The 13949-nt window shown below is 43.9% G+C and overlaps 1 protein-coding gene across 1 annotated transcript in view; it reads left to right on the top strand.

Moving 5' to 3' along the window:
• The window catches only part of csmd3b (CUB and Sushi multiple domains 3b), a 1733930-nt gene that overhangs the window by 1685904 nt on the left and 34077 nt on the right, over nt 1–13949 (top strand). The gene's annotated exons all lie outside the window — the stretch shown is intronic.

Here is a 13949-nt window from a genome sequence, read left to right as displayed (position 1 = left end):
CCAGCACCTGTTAGGCTCCCAGTTTTCAAATGTAAAGGGGCCTAACGCCTGTTTCAGGACACCTTTCTGAAATTGAGCTGTCCTGAACACTGTCAGCGCTGGGCCTGCTCTGTTCACTATAACCAAGTTTACATGCAGCTTAACCAGTGGGTCCTTAAAGTCACTACTGGAGCCTACAACCAAGAAGGTAAGTTTGTTTAAAAAAAATATTTTCCTGAACGTGGAGCAGAGTGGAGCAATACTGCTCCTCCTGACTCTACAGCAGTCCCAAAGTCCATTGCTGGCACCCGATGACCCCTCCTGATCGCCTCGCCTCCCTCTCCCCAAGACCTACCCGGTGATGCAGTTGTATGAAATGTAAACCCGCTTTGCCGGCAAGTTGCCTGGGGATTTAATTTAGATGAGGGCTGAAGCCCAATATCGAGTGTGCCTCGGGCCTACCAGTTCCAGCGCAGGTATAATTACTGCAGGCAGGCAAGCAGATGCTATCCAACTTCACCTTTAATGAGTCAGGGTTCCTGCTGCCAATTGTTATATTGTGATTCCTGTTGGAAAGCACTTTTTTGAGGGCAAGATTGAAGGTGACTGTGTTGCTCCCCCTTATTGCCAAATAGTCGTTTGACGCTGCCAAGGTGATCACTCCTGATGATTTTTCTATAAACCTGCTGGAAAGTGTACTTGTGAGAACAGGCTTGGCTATGATGCTTTCCCCCCTCCAACTGTTGAACAGCATTCTAATACGTGTAAAGAATGGTCCCTTAAATGACACTAAAGGCCTGTCGACACCTTGGAACCATGCTCCAGAACAAGTTACCATTTTCAGGTGAGAAGCAGAGAAAACAGGACTTATAGTTAACCTTTTAATTCATAAGAATTTAAAGTTCTCTCACTTCAAGGGTAAATGGCTGTGGATGATCATAACTTTTTTCAACTGTAGTCAAGGATTTAAACCTAATTCCTTTCATTCATAAGCAAGAGCCAGCTTTTCTCCCCCCAAGAATGTTCAAAATATTCCACTTTTCTCTGGTTTCAAAATATATTTTTATTAAAAGGTATTTTATAGAAGAATCAATTGTCATTCCTCAGCTATTTCACCATGTGCAGGTTTACAGTTCAGTTTATAATTTATTCTTTGCTGTGAAGTTACCACTCCCTTTTAAATTACTCTTCCCTCAGTTGAATCTAATTGTATTATCAATGGCTGAGGTGGTAGGTGAGGCAAGTAGTTGGTAAATCTCGGCTGATGTCTGAGTTAAAATAGCCGGGGCCTCAAACTGATGATGGTCGGGCGGGTTTGATGCTTTGCTGATCCACCTGAAATCTGCTCCCACTTAACATTCCCCCACCCAATGTGTTGATTGTTTCTTAATTTTTAATTAACTTCATGCATTCAATTATTTTTATGCTATAGAGATAACATTATAACAATAAGCTAATTCCTGATGATTGCGTAAGTTTATTACTGTAACTTTCAGAATTATTTTTAGCATCACAGTGTGTGAATTGAAAGCAAACAGACTATTTGGACTGGGGTACAGGCATTTTAATGAACCTATGAGTCGCCTATTGGTTAATAGTCTTTTTATAAGTCAATAGTTTGTAACAAAAAATTTTAAGAAGTGGTATTGCATATCAGCACTTGCTCTGCCAGAGAAATCACACTTAATGTAGGACGGTAAGTATGTTATACTATTACAAATATGTATTGTAATTTGAAGCTTGGAATGTGTTAGGAAATGCTGCTAAATCATATGTCCAAGTTAGTCTGAGCTAATGGGCATGATTTTAACCCCGAAGAATGGGTGGGTTGGGGCAGGGGGGCAGTAAAAATTTTCAAAGTTGGGAGCGGGAACGAGTCCCGGCTCCAATGTGCCGGAAAATGAGTTTCACCCAGACGCATCTGGGTGCACGTGCGCTTCGAAAACACAGAAGTCCCACTGGCAATTAAAACCAGCGTGATGACATTTAAAACAGGAATTAAGATAGTTGAAGTACTTAAATCAATTAAATTTGTGGGGATTGAGTCAGACAGTTGATTCTAACTCGGCCTGACCGTGTCTCCCATGGCATCTGAAACAAGCCATGGAAATGCACGCAAGTTGTAGCCGGCAGAAGTTTGGACATTTAAACCAGTGATTGACAATTGGGGATAAAAGGTGAGTTTTTGCAGCAGGGCAAGCAATTCTCTCAAATGTTTGGCTAGGAGTTCTTAGTGTTTACACTCAGATTTCTTTGTTCGCATTTAGAATTCTTGTGTTCACACATATTTACCTGCACTTGGGACTCCCTCAAACTGACACCATCAGGATGGGGGAAGCAATGGATGTATTCAGCATTACACCTGAGGAGGAGGCACATCACCATCTGCGCCAGGTACGGTGGGCAGTTCTGGGAATTGCAGCTCCACAAGACAGAGGTGCGCCACAAGGACCTGCAGAAGAGCAGAGAGGGGAACAACGGAGGGGCTGACGTTGCAGGAGGCACTACCCTCATGAGAGAGTCTACAGGTAGAGGCTGAGTTTCCTGGACCTCTCTGAGGAGCAGTGCCTACGAAGGCGAAGATTGAGTGGCCAGGTGGTCGCAAACATCTGCAGGCTCCTTCATGCAGAGCTGCTCCCGACTGGGCCTGGTGGCCGCGCATTACCCATTGCAGTTAAAGTCACCACTACCCTCAATTTCTTCGCCTCCGGATCTTTCCATGGCGCCACCAGTGATATCACCAGGATCCCTCAATCGTCTATCCATAATTGTATACGACAGGTCACAGATGCCTTGTTTGCCAGGGCATCCCACTATGTCAACTTCCCCATCAATGACATCAGCCAGACTGAGAGGGCAGTGGGTTTCCACTCTCTGACTGGCTTCCCACGGGTACAGGGTGCTATTGATTGCACACACATAGCAATCCGAGGACCTCCACATGAGCCAGGACTGTTCATCAACTGAAAGGGATACCACTCCATCAATGCACAGCTGGTTTGCGATCACTGGGAGAGATTTCTGCAGGTGTGTGCCAAATTCCCGGGCAGCTGCCATGATTCCTTCATTCTGCACGAATCCAACATCCCGGCCCTCTTCCACGCACAAGACAGATTTACGGGCTGGCTCCTTGGAGACAAGGGATACCCCCTGCAGACGTGGCTCATGGCATCTGAGAGGAACCCCACCAGCGAGGCACAGCAGCGGTACAATGACAGTCACAGCACCACCAGACATAGGAATGCTGAAGATGTGATTCCGGTGCCTGGATCGATTTGGGGGAGCCCTTCGGTACTCACCGGCAAGGGTATGTGGAATAATACTCGTGTGTTGCACAACATCGCTTAACAGAGAGGGTTACCGATGGATGAGGTCCCATGCGCTTCACAAGCAGCCGCACCTACCATCAACATTGAAGAAGAGCATGAGGAGGAGGAGAACGACGATGGGCGAACCATCGGCGAAGCTGCATCTCATCTGGTTGTTCGTCATGCCAGGGAGTCACTCGTACTTGATAAATTCTCATAGGTAGATCTGCAAAGTTACTACACCCAAGTACATCTGTAATGACCACCACAACCACAACCCCCACCCCCACCTTCCACGTTGCACAAAACAGTCATACAATGACACATACACCCTTTGCAAATGCATCCAATGGGTGGCATCAAGTCTTGCCTTTCACGAGCAACCACATGTAAGTGCGCTTTTACAAAAGGGACTCAAGAATGGGCAAGACGTGACAATGGTGGTGAGAATCATAACGTTTAATGTGATGTTAACATAAATCAAATAGAAATGAAAATATGACATTCTGTCAGACACCCTTGTGCATACCCTTGGTGATTACAAAACCATTGACTTCCTCTTCTTACAGCTTCTACATGATGCATCCCCTATGGCTGCAGCAGAGGTAGTGGCAGTTTGCTCAGATTCATGCCCGGGCTACTTAGATGCTTTCGGCCTATGACCTCTGGGTTTTGGAGCCCGTGAGGGCCCCTTCAAAAACTGCTCAGCCTGAAACTGTGCAGGGGCAGACTCGGTCATCTGGAGAGGAGGCAGCATTGTGGGTACCAGTGGAGGAGGGGGTGGGGAGCAATGGGTGTGACGAGGGAGCACTTTGAGTGGCGTCCCCACTTCCATGTCCCATTTCATCATCATCCCTCTCCTGGGCCGGGCCACATCACTCCTACCACTCCGCTGGAGGACATGTGTGATGCCTTGTAAGGCCAGTGCTAATGTATCTGTCTGCCTGTTTAAGGCAGCACAATGTAGTTTGCCCTGAGTCCACACGGTCGTTGCCAGGGCCTGAATGGACTCATTTATGAGCCATGCTTGAAGCTCAATGGAGGCTGCCATTCTCTGCATCACAGACGATGCCACACTTACCTGTACCACCAATTCACTAACGATGGAGTTGGACTCCTCCATCCTCTCTACTATTGTGGATAGTGTGCATGGCACGTGTTCCACTCCCTCGCAAAGTTGCTCCTGTACCTTTATCATTCTCCTTTTTAAGGATGGCCCCCCAGGTTCAGCACCTGTGCCAAGCTGAGCAGAACTTGGAGAGGAGTGCGCCCACCGAAACAAACTTTCCACCAGTGCCCCTGCCACCAGTGTCTGCTCGTGCTCACTTGTGTGTATTGATTCACCAGATGACAACACAACTACCTGTCTAATAGGACCCACCGAGTTGTGAGTATCTGTGCTGGTGGATGGCTCGCTAAGATGTGACGGTGCACCCAGTGGCAGGCAGCTCCTCTGAGGAATCGCCCTCGACCACATCTTCGGTCTTTGATGCCGCTGGAAGAGAACATACAGCAATATTGATAATCATTGCAGAAGTAATGGTGCGTTGAGCATACTGAGGTGTGCAACAGTTCAATCATTGATAACATCAATCCCTGTTGTGTGGGATGTTAAAATTTTGTCACCAGACGTTTGTGGGTATCAGTCTCAGCATCCCCGATGGCCAGGCACCCCACCGTCCGTCCCATCTCCAAGGCCTCCTCCTCTGCCTATATGAGGACCATGACCTCTCCCTTGATTTTGCGCTCACAGACGTGTGAGTGAGTGAAGGTGATATGGTCCTCTAATGGATGCATTGCTTTGGGTCAGGATGACAATGAAGCAGATGCATCAGAGGGTGACTAACAGACAGATTGCTCACATTGCATCAGGATTTGGGTGAGTGGGAGAGGTGGGTGCACAAATGGGAAGGGGGGGTTGAAGAAGTGCACAGAAAGTGAAGGTGAGTCGAGACTGAGCCTTAAGTGGTTGTGAGGAGTGATATGATGGAGTAGGCTTCGCAGGGCAGTGTGAGGGGGGGTAATGTTCACCATGCAATGCAGGTCAATCAGTAACTGTACTCACTTTTCCTGACCTGGTTAGGTCATTAAATCTTTTACTGCATTGAAGCCACGACCGAGGCACCGTGCTTCTGCTGCTCACCTCATCCGCCACCTCCAGCCACGCCTTCTTGGTGACACGACCAGGTTTCTTGCTGCAGTCTGCTGGGTACAGCACCTCCCTCCTGCTTGCCGCGCCCAGCAATGTCTCCAGGGCGGCATCGGAGGATCTAGGTGCTGGCTTCGCTCTATGACATTCCCCAATCATTTTTTCCTCCTCTCTCCTTCAAAATGCATTGCTGGAGTGGCCCTTTAAATAGTGGCTTAAAACGCATCATGCGGGTGCACAGTCTGCCCACTGCGCAGCTTGAGGACGCGAAACTCAGAAGTTCAGTTAAGTGGCTTCAATAGAGTCATGATCGTGTGGGAAACAGCACGCTTTTTTTCTCTGGGTTTCCCACCTGATTATTGACCCCCCTCCCCCCTGCTGAGAACCCGCCTCCTAGTTAAAATCATGCCCACTATTCCTGGATGATCCCCTTTGATTGCATTTGGAAGAAAAATGTAAAGATTAATTCCGTCAGAAGGAATCACTTTATCTGCGTTGGATGAAGCAAAAATCAGAGTATTACAGGAAGGGCATGCTACTGAAATGAATGGCTTCCTTTTAAACAGTGTCCTTTAAAAGCCCTGAAATCAAGTTTTATGTTCATCACTAATGCTTAAAGGGACAATACAGACAATAACCTTTCTAATTAGCTTATTTCAATTAACCTGCTCTAAGTGCCTTGATTTGGCTGAGTTAGCAGCTCAAAGAAATAACTCAACTGGTCAGTGCTCAGCCTGCCACTATGTTAAAGGTAAAGTAGTCGTATATTATTACAGTATATAGCAATTTTTTTAGATAGTGCTGGATTTAAAAATCTGTGAACAGTGATTCTACTCAAGTGCTTAAAGAATAATCCAGGGGGATTTTGGTCACTTTTCACTCTGGGATAAGTGTAATGCACACCCATGGATTGCAGTCATTTCAAAATTTCACAGTACATTAGCAACTTTTAAGATTAATTTTGTAGAGAGGAGTAAAGCATTATCTGGGAAATCAAGGAATTGCATGAAAGGGCACGCTGCAAGTATGAGTACTGCTTCATTTTGATCATTCTTTTCCCTGAATGTGAGAAATTAGCAGTTATTGGTCATAATTAATAATTGAAGAGAGGTCATCATTCAACAGATCTATATGCTCTTGAATTTAAAGATCATGCATCACGTCAGTCAAACATATGTTTTCTGTATTTTTTTTTCATATATCAAACACTGCGCCTTGTCTCTAAAATGTCTTATGTGCACTCGAGTATTGCGGACATTTTTCAACAGGAAATAGTGCATGTTAAGTGTGTCGTTTTTGGGACCTATTTTGCAAGAAGAATTTGCAATAAACATGCATTTAAATTTCAGGCCCAAATTTTCAATTTTTCTTGATTTTGTCTTCTATCGTGAAATTGCTGGTTGATGATGGGAATTGGTTCCACTGGTGTCAGCTGCCCTCGAGTACTGCGTCCATTTTTCGTATGTGAGTTTTGACGATGATTGTTGGCAGACCATTCAACCATAGAGGGCAGCACATCCCGGTCCAATCGTATCCTCAGCCAATGTACACATACGCACGCTTTCCAACAGGATAGTAATCAGGATCAGGAAACTAGTTTTTTTTTCTTTATCCCCTGTAAAGAAATCTTTAAAATCAGTTGGTCCATTTTTCCATTCAAATTGGTGCAGTCAAAAAATTATAAAGTTGTCACACATGGAAGATAAATATACATTGCTGGAAACATCAATGTTTCATGGCTTTCATAATACTGCAACCTAGTACATTTCAAACATTGAAAAGGTTCGGCCATATACATAGAACGTTATAGGATGTCCTTGGATTTAAACACTTAATCAGACTAGACTGTCTTTTTTTTAATAAAGTCTGTTGTTTTCCTTTCCTTCTGCAAATGCTACAGAGGAAAGTCAAAGGGGCTCTGCTGTTATCCTTTTTCAGTTTTCATTGAGTTCATCACGACAGAAATGGAAATCTTGTTCATCTGATTTTTTTTTCCCCCAATGGAATAAAGGATTATCAAGGGTTTCTGCATTGATGTGATGGGCTTAGGATAACATGAGAAAGAATATTGAAGTGCACAAAGGATATCTTCAATCAATGATGAGATGTACCAACAATTTAAAAGCAACTTTTGCAAAGTGCACTTACCAAGTTCTCACTTTCAGTCACATCATAAATCAAGCAATTGTTCATTTTGTATATTAAATGTTACAGTTATTTTTTTCATTTATTTGTTCTTTTGTCACATACGATGACATCAAAAGCAAAACTGAAATCAGTTAAAGGAAAGGTATTCCTCTTGGCAACCAGTAAACCAGACTTTTAATTGTTTGGCATTAGTACTTGTGATTGGCAGATTAAAATACTCTAGTAATCACCCAACAGCTTTGTCATTCGGTTCATCCCAGAAACTCATCCACAGTGGCAGCAAGGAGAGAGCAGGAAGTCTGCCTGAGAGGCAAGCAGCAGGGATCAGATTTAGAAGGAGTGGAAAAATATTTATTTAAACAACCACTACCTAAAATACCAATAACATTGAGGACATAGTTTGAGCTATTTCTCAGACTTTTCCATATTTTAAATAGTTTAAAGAATAAAATCAGGAACAATCTTTTCAGTGGCCTTATCCTCAAGCATTTGTTTGAAAAATACCAGCCTATTTTCAAAATTATGAGGGGTTTTGATGGAGTACATAGGGAGAAACTGTTTCCACGAGCAGGAGGGTCGCTGACCGGAGGACAGATTTAATTGGCAAAAGAACCAGAGGGGAGATGAGGAGAAATTTTTTTAATGCAGTGAGTTGTTATGATCTGGAATGCACTGCCTGAAAGTGTGGAGGAAGCAGATTCAATAGTCACTTTCAAAAGGGGATTGGATATATACTTGAAAAGGAGAACTTTGCAGGGCTATGGGGAAAGAGCAGGGAGTGGGAATAATTGGATAGCTCTTTCGAAGAGCTGGCACAGGCACATTGGGCTGAATGGCCTCCTTCTGTCCTTAGGATTTGTGATTCTATGAAAGTCAGTTTGAAAAAAACATAACTTATTTTCTGTGATTCTTGGAACTGGACGAATAGTCAAGCAAAGAAAGTCACCCTCACTCACGGTTATTTTATTAATCAACAGTAATTCTTTAACGATGTTATAATTCATATGAGAATTTGTGAAACAAAATCAAACCATACATACGACTTTCCTCTATAAAATCCTGTTATACACTTAATAATTCGCAACATTATTATGTAATTATTATGAATTAACAATTCATACACACATCAGGCAAATCATTAATACGTTTACAAGCTTTAAATCAAGGATTTTGCTCATCGAAGCCTGACAGTGATCAGCTCTTCGGTCCACGAGGTCCTCTTCTTCTTGCGTGATGTTTGACTGCAGACTGTTCTTCACTCGAGGTCATCTTTTTATATTGTTTTTACCAATAGGATGTAGGATGTAGGATTGGGGAGTGTCATTCTTTTTGTCCAATTGCTCCCTGTTGCTATGCCTCAATCATTAACCCCAATGATTGACAGTTTAGGCTTTGATCATGTGACTGGAGACCCTTTGATGTAAAAAAGGCCATGTGCTCAAGCCTTGGAACGCAAAAGGCCCCTTTACTATCTCTGCCTATGGCCTTTCATGTAGAGGTAGCCCCTTTCAATTCTATGCACAGACATTCTTAAATGTCCTGCGTGTCTAATTTTGATTGCTTAATTGGTTTCAAATCCCTTCCTTATACCATTTGATCATATGCTGGATGCAATACTATTTGATATTGCTTTCCCGATCCAAAACCATTGATGTATGCCATTGTTGCCTTCTCTTACGTTACCCCCTGCTGTGTTGAAAAGCTTGTGTTTCTAAAAGCCTATGAGTTTCAAAAGCCTGACAACTCTCCATGCTCATTATTATTTATTTAATGATTTTGATATATATCCGCACAATACAATGTCTTCGATCTCGAAACTCACTCTCCAATGCCATCAATGTTGTTGAGGGAAAACAGGATTTGCTAGAACATAGTTTACTACATTATTGTGTTTGCAGGTTTTCGAATGTCTTTGTTTAAAAGGGGCACAGTTAACCTTTTCCTTCAAATGCCTTTTGTTAAAGGGGTTTTGAACCCCACATAGCTAATTGCAAGGTGTTTGGATTTTCAGTTGTAGCCACCATTTATTTGTGAATTGGTGGCATGGACACACTCCTGCCTCCCAGAGCAGCAAACAGCAAGAGAGGTGAGGCTTGGAGACAGAACATGCTGAAGGACGAAAAAGATGACCACCCCATTTCGGAGACTGACTATCCCACTGTAAATTACAGGAGTATATTTGTCAGATAGATACTGAGAGTAAGGCTTATCCTGTAATATTCCAATCATGGATTGGCCTTCTCAACAGCTGACATTGATAAAATGGGAACTCAAGACATTTTAGTAATTCTGACCATCTACTTCCAGTCACCTATTCCATGCTTTTGCTGGTATGGAATTATTGATATCGGAAACAAAATCATTTTATGTAACACCTGCTCATAGCAGCCAGAAACACACAATACTAGTTTCAACGCTTACTGTCAAGAGAACCCTCTAGCCTTAAATGACGAGTTACAATGTTTTAATTTTGTTTTAATTGATTGGCTTTACCACTCTAAATCTTATTTTCCACTCTTTCGTGGTGAATCTAAAACAACAACAACTTGCATTTATTTAGCGCTTCACAGGAGCGTGATCAAAAGCCACTACATCCTCTCTGTTTCTTCCAGCGTTGGGATCACGGAGTAGTGATTGTGCTTGGAAACCTGCCCCGTGCCTCTTTTTCCAATATTTTATTAATTTAACGCTCAGCTAGACTGCTTGGTGGTTTCTTGTGCTCATGCTGTTTCGTATTAATAGAACTAGTTTCTTGATTGGTACAGGGAGTTGTGGCTGATTCTCCTTGTACTTGATAAGAAGCAAGGTTAAGGTTTTAGAAACCATAGTTAAATAATCCAGCTTGCTGCTTTTCCTTTGGAATTGATATGGAGAGATAAGAATTTAGAATTCTCTCACTACAAGAGTAAATGGCTGTGGATGATCATTAATTGTTTCAACTGTAGTCAAGGATTTAAACCTAATCCCTTTCATTCATATGCACGAACCAGCTTTTTTCCCCCAAGAATGTTCAAAATATTCCACTTTTCTCTGGATTCAAAATATATTTTTATGAAATGAAAGATTTCTTTTGGAAGAATCAATTGCCATTCCTCATCTATTTTATCACACATGTTTACAGTTCAGTTTATTATTTATTTTTTGATGTTAAGTTACCACTTCCTTTTGAGTTACCTTCTCCTCGCTCAGTTGAATCTCTTGTATTAACTATGGCGGAGGAGGCAGGTGAGGCAGGTATTTAGTAAATCGTTGCTGATGTCAGTCACCATGAGATTGGTCCGAGGATTTCTTCAGTCCATTATTCTGATATTTTTTCTCAGCTTTATTCTTTGTCCATGTTTGCTTTTGCTTCTCTCTCAAAAAGGCATTAACTCCTTGCTGGGGTACAGTTCCTCTGGGACCTGCTCTATGTGACTATTAGTAATTTGCAAGCCACAACAGCAAATGCCAGCAGGTTATTCAACCCTAGGCCGTCACAGCTGAGTTTAACCCTGTCCCTCACCTGATGTCCACATCCGCACACATCCAATAGAGGGAATAGCCATCGGGAAGAAAGACTTGCATTTCACAACCTCGGGACGTCCCAAAGAACATTACAACCAATGAAGTACTTTTGAAATGCAGGCACTGTTGTAATGTAAGAAACGTGACAATCAATTTGCACATAGAATGCTCCCACGAAGTCAATGAACAAATTATCTGTTTTAGGTGTTGGTTGAGGGATAATTGTTGACCAGGACACCAGGAGAACTCCCCTGTTCTTCTTCGAATAGTGCCATGGGATCTTGTTGAGGCCTCGGTTTAACTTCTTATCCAAAAGACGCCCTGGATTTTGTCCTCAAGCCTCTGGAGTGGGACTTGAACCCACAACCTTCTGACTTCGAGGCGAGAATGCTACCACTGAGCCACAGCTGATACCTTCCAAGAGTGGGAACTTTAGCCAATTTTCATTTTCCTGTCCCAGGTGCACTGAGTCAATTGCCACCCGAGCTGAGATGAGCTAACTCAGTATAGACTGGGGAATTGAAATTGGGACCTTCCTCAACTGGGTGCCTCATTTACTAACTAGATGTACTCACTAAGCCATCGGGGGTGAACTACCATCATTTCAAAGTAATTTTTCTGTTTAGGCACATCCTCATTGGCAGGAAGACAGATCCCAGGCCCCTGCCAATCATGCTGGAGGGTCATGTTTTGAATCAGGCTCCAATATTGCTTTACCTAAGCCCTGTAATTCTTTATTTTCATTGGATGTGGGCATCACTGGCAAGGCCAGCATTTATTGCCCATCCCTAATTGTCCTTGAGAAGGTGGTGATGAGCCATCTTCTTGAACCACTGCAGTCCGTGTGTTGAAGGTTCTCTCACAGTGCCGATAGGTAGGGAGTTCCAGGATTTTGACCCAGCAATGATGAAGGAACAACGATATATCCCCAAGTCAGGATGGTGTGTGACTTGGAGGAGAACGTGCAGGTGGTGTTATTCCCATGTGCCTGCTGCCCTTGTCCTTCTACGTGCTAGAGATCGCAGATTTGGGAGGTGCTGTCGAAGAAGCCTTGGTCAGTTTCTGCAGTGCATCCTTTGGATGGTACACACTGCAGCCACGGTGCACCGGTGGTGAAGGGAGTGAATGTTTAGGGTGGTGGATGGGGTGCCAATCAAGCGTGCTGCTTTGTCCTGGATGGTGTCGAGCTTCTTGAGTGTTGTTGGAGTTGCACTCATCCAGGCAAGTGGAGAGTATTCCATCACACTCCTGACTTGTGCCGTGTAGATGGTGGAAAGGCTTTGGGGAGTCAGGAGGTCAGGAGGTGAGTGACTTGCCGCAGAATACCCAACCTCTGACTTGCTCTTGTAGCCACCGTATTTATGTGGCTGATCCAATTAAGTTTCTGGTCAGTGATGACCCCCAGGATGTTGATGTGTGGGGATTCGGCGATGGTAATGCCGTTAAATGTCAAGGGGAGGTGATTAGGTTCTCTCTTGTTGGAGATGGTCATTGCCTGGCATTTGTCTGGCGCGAATGGTACTTGCCACTTATCAGCCCAAGCCTGGATGTTGTCCAGGTCTTGCTGCATGCGGGCACGGACTGCTTCATTACCTGAGGGGTTACAAATGGAACTGAAATCATCAGCGAGCATCCCTATTTCTGACCTTATGACAGAGGGAAGGTCATTGATGAAGCAGCTGAAGATGGTTGGGCCAAGGAACTCCTGCAGCAATGTCCTGGGGCTGAGATGATTGGCCTCCAACAACCACTACCATCTTCCGTTGTGCTAGGTATGACTCCAGCCATTGGAGAGTTCTCCCCCGATTTCCATTGACTTCAATTTTACTAGGGCTCCTTGGCGCCACACTCGGTCAAATGCTGCCTTGATGTAAAGGGCATTCACTCTCACCTCACCTCTGGAATTCAGCTCTTTTGTCCATGTTTGGACCAAGGCTATAATGAGGTCTGGAGCCGAGTGGTCCTGGCGGAACCCAAACTGAGCATCAGTGAGCAGTTTATTGGTGAGTAAGTGCAACTTGATAGCACTGTCAAGCACACCTTCCATCACTACGCTGATGATTGAGAGTGGACTGATGGGGCGGTAATTGGCCAGATTGGATTTGTCCTACTTTTTGTGGACGTGACATACCTGGGCAATTTTCCACATTGCCGGGTAGATGCCAGTGTTGTAGCTGCACTGGAACCAGCTTGGCTAGAGGCGCAGCTAGTTCTGGAGCACAAGTCTTCAGCACTACATCCGGGATGTTGTCGGGGCCCATAGCCTTTGCTGTATCCAGTGCAATCAGCCATTTCTTGATATCACATGGAGTGAATTGAATTGGCTGAAGACTGGCTTCTGTGATGTTGGGGATATCGGGAGGAGGCCGAGATGGATCATCCACTCGGCACTTCTGGCTGAAGGTGGCTGCAAACGCTTCAGCCTTGCACTCGTGTTGGGCTCTGCCATCATTGAGGATGGGGATGTTCACGGAACCTCCTCCGCCCGTTAGTTGTTTAATTGTCCACCACCATTCACGACTGGATGTGGCAAACAGGTTTCGGAACTCATTACCTCAGTTTCCAAACATTTCAACCAGATATGAATCTGGTTCAGTCCCTTTTAAAGAAAGATTTTTAAATCTTTTGAATTATTTCTAGAAGTGAATTAAATCATGTTACTTGACGGCGCTTTCCTGAAATGTGGTCCTCCCAAGATACAAGCATCATTGTAATAGAATTAATATTGTACTAGAATATTAACACCTTTACGTAACTTTTTTGCTGCAGACCACATTCAATTTGCACATAACAATGCCATCTCTGGTGTTCCTGTTATTATGAAGAAACTGCAATGAAGGACTCCCAATAATATATTGAAT

This window comes from Heptranchias perlo, chromosome 3, assembly GCF_035084215.1.
Source record: "Heptranchias perlo isolate sHepPer1 chromosome 3, sHepPer1.hap1, whole genome shotgun sequence".
NCBI lineage: Eukaryota > Metazoa > Chordata > Chondrichthyes > Hexanchiformes > Hexanchidae > Heptranchias > Heptranchias perlo.
Note: the sequence above shows the minus strand (reverse complement) of the source record. Positions and strands in the feature narration are given on the sequence as shown.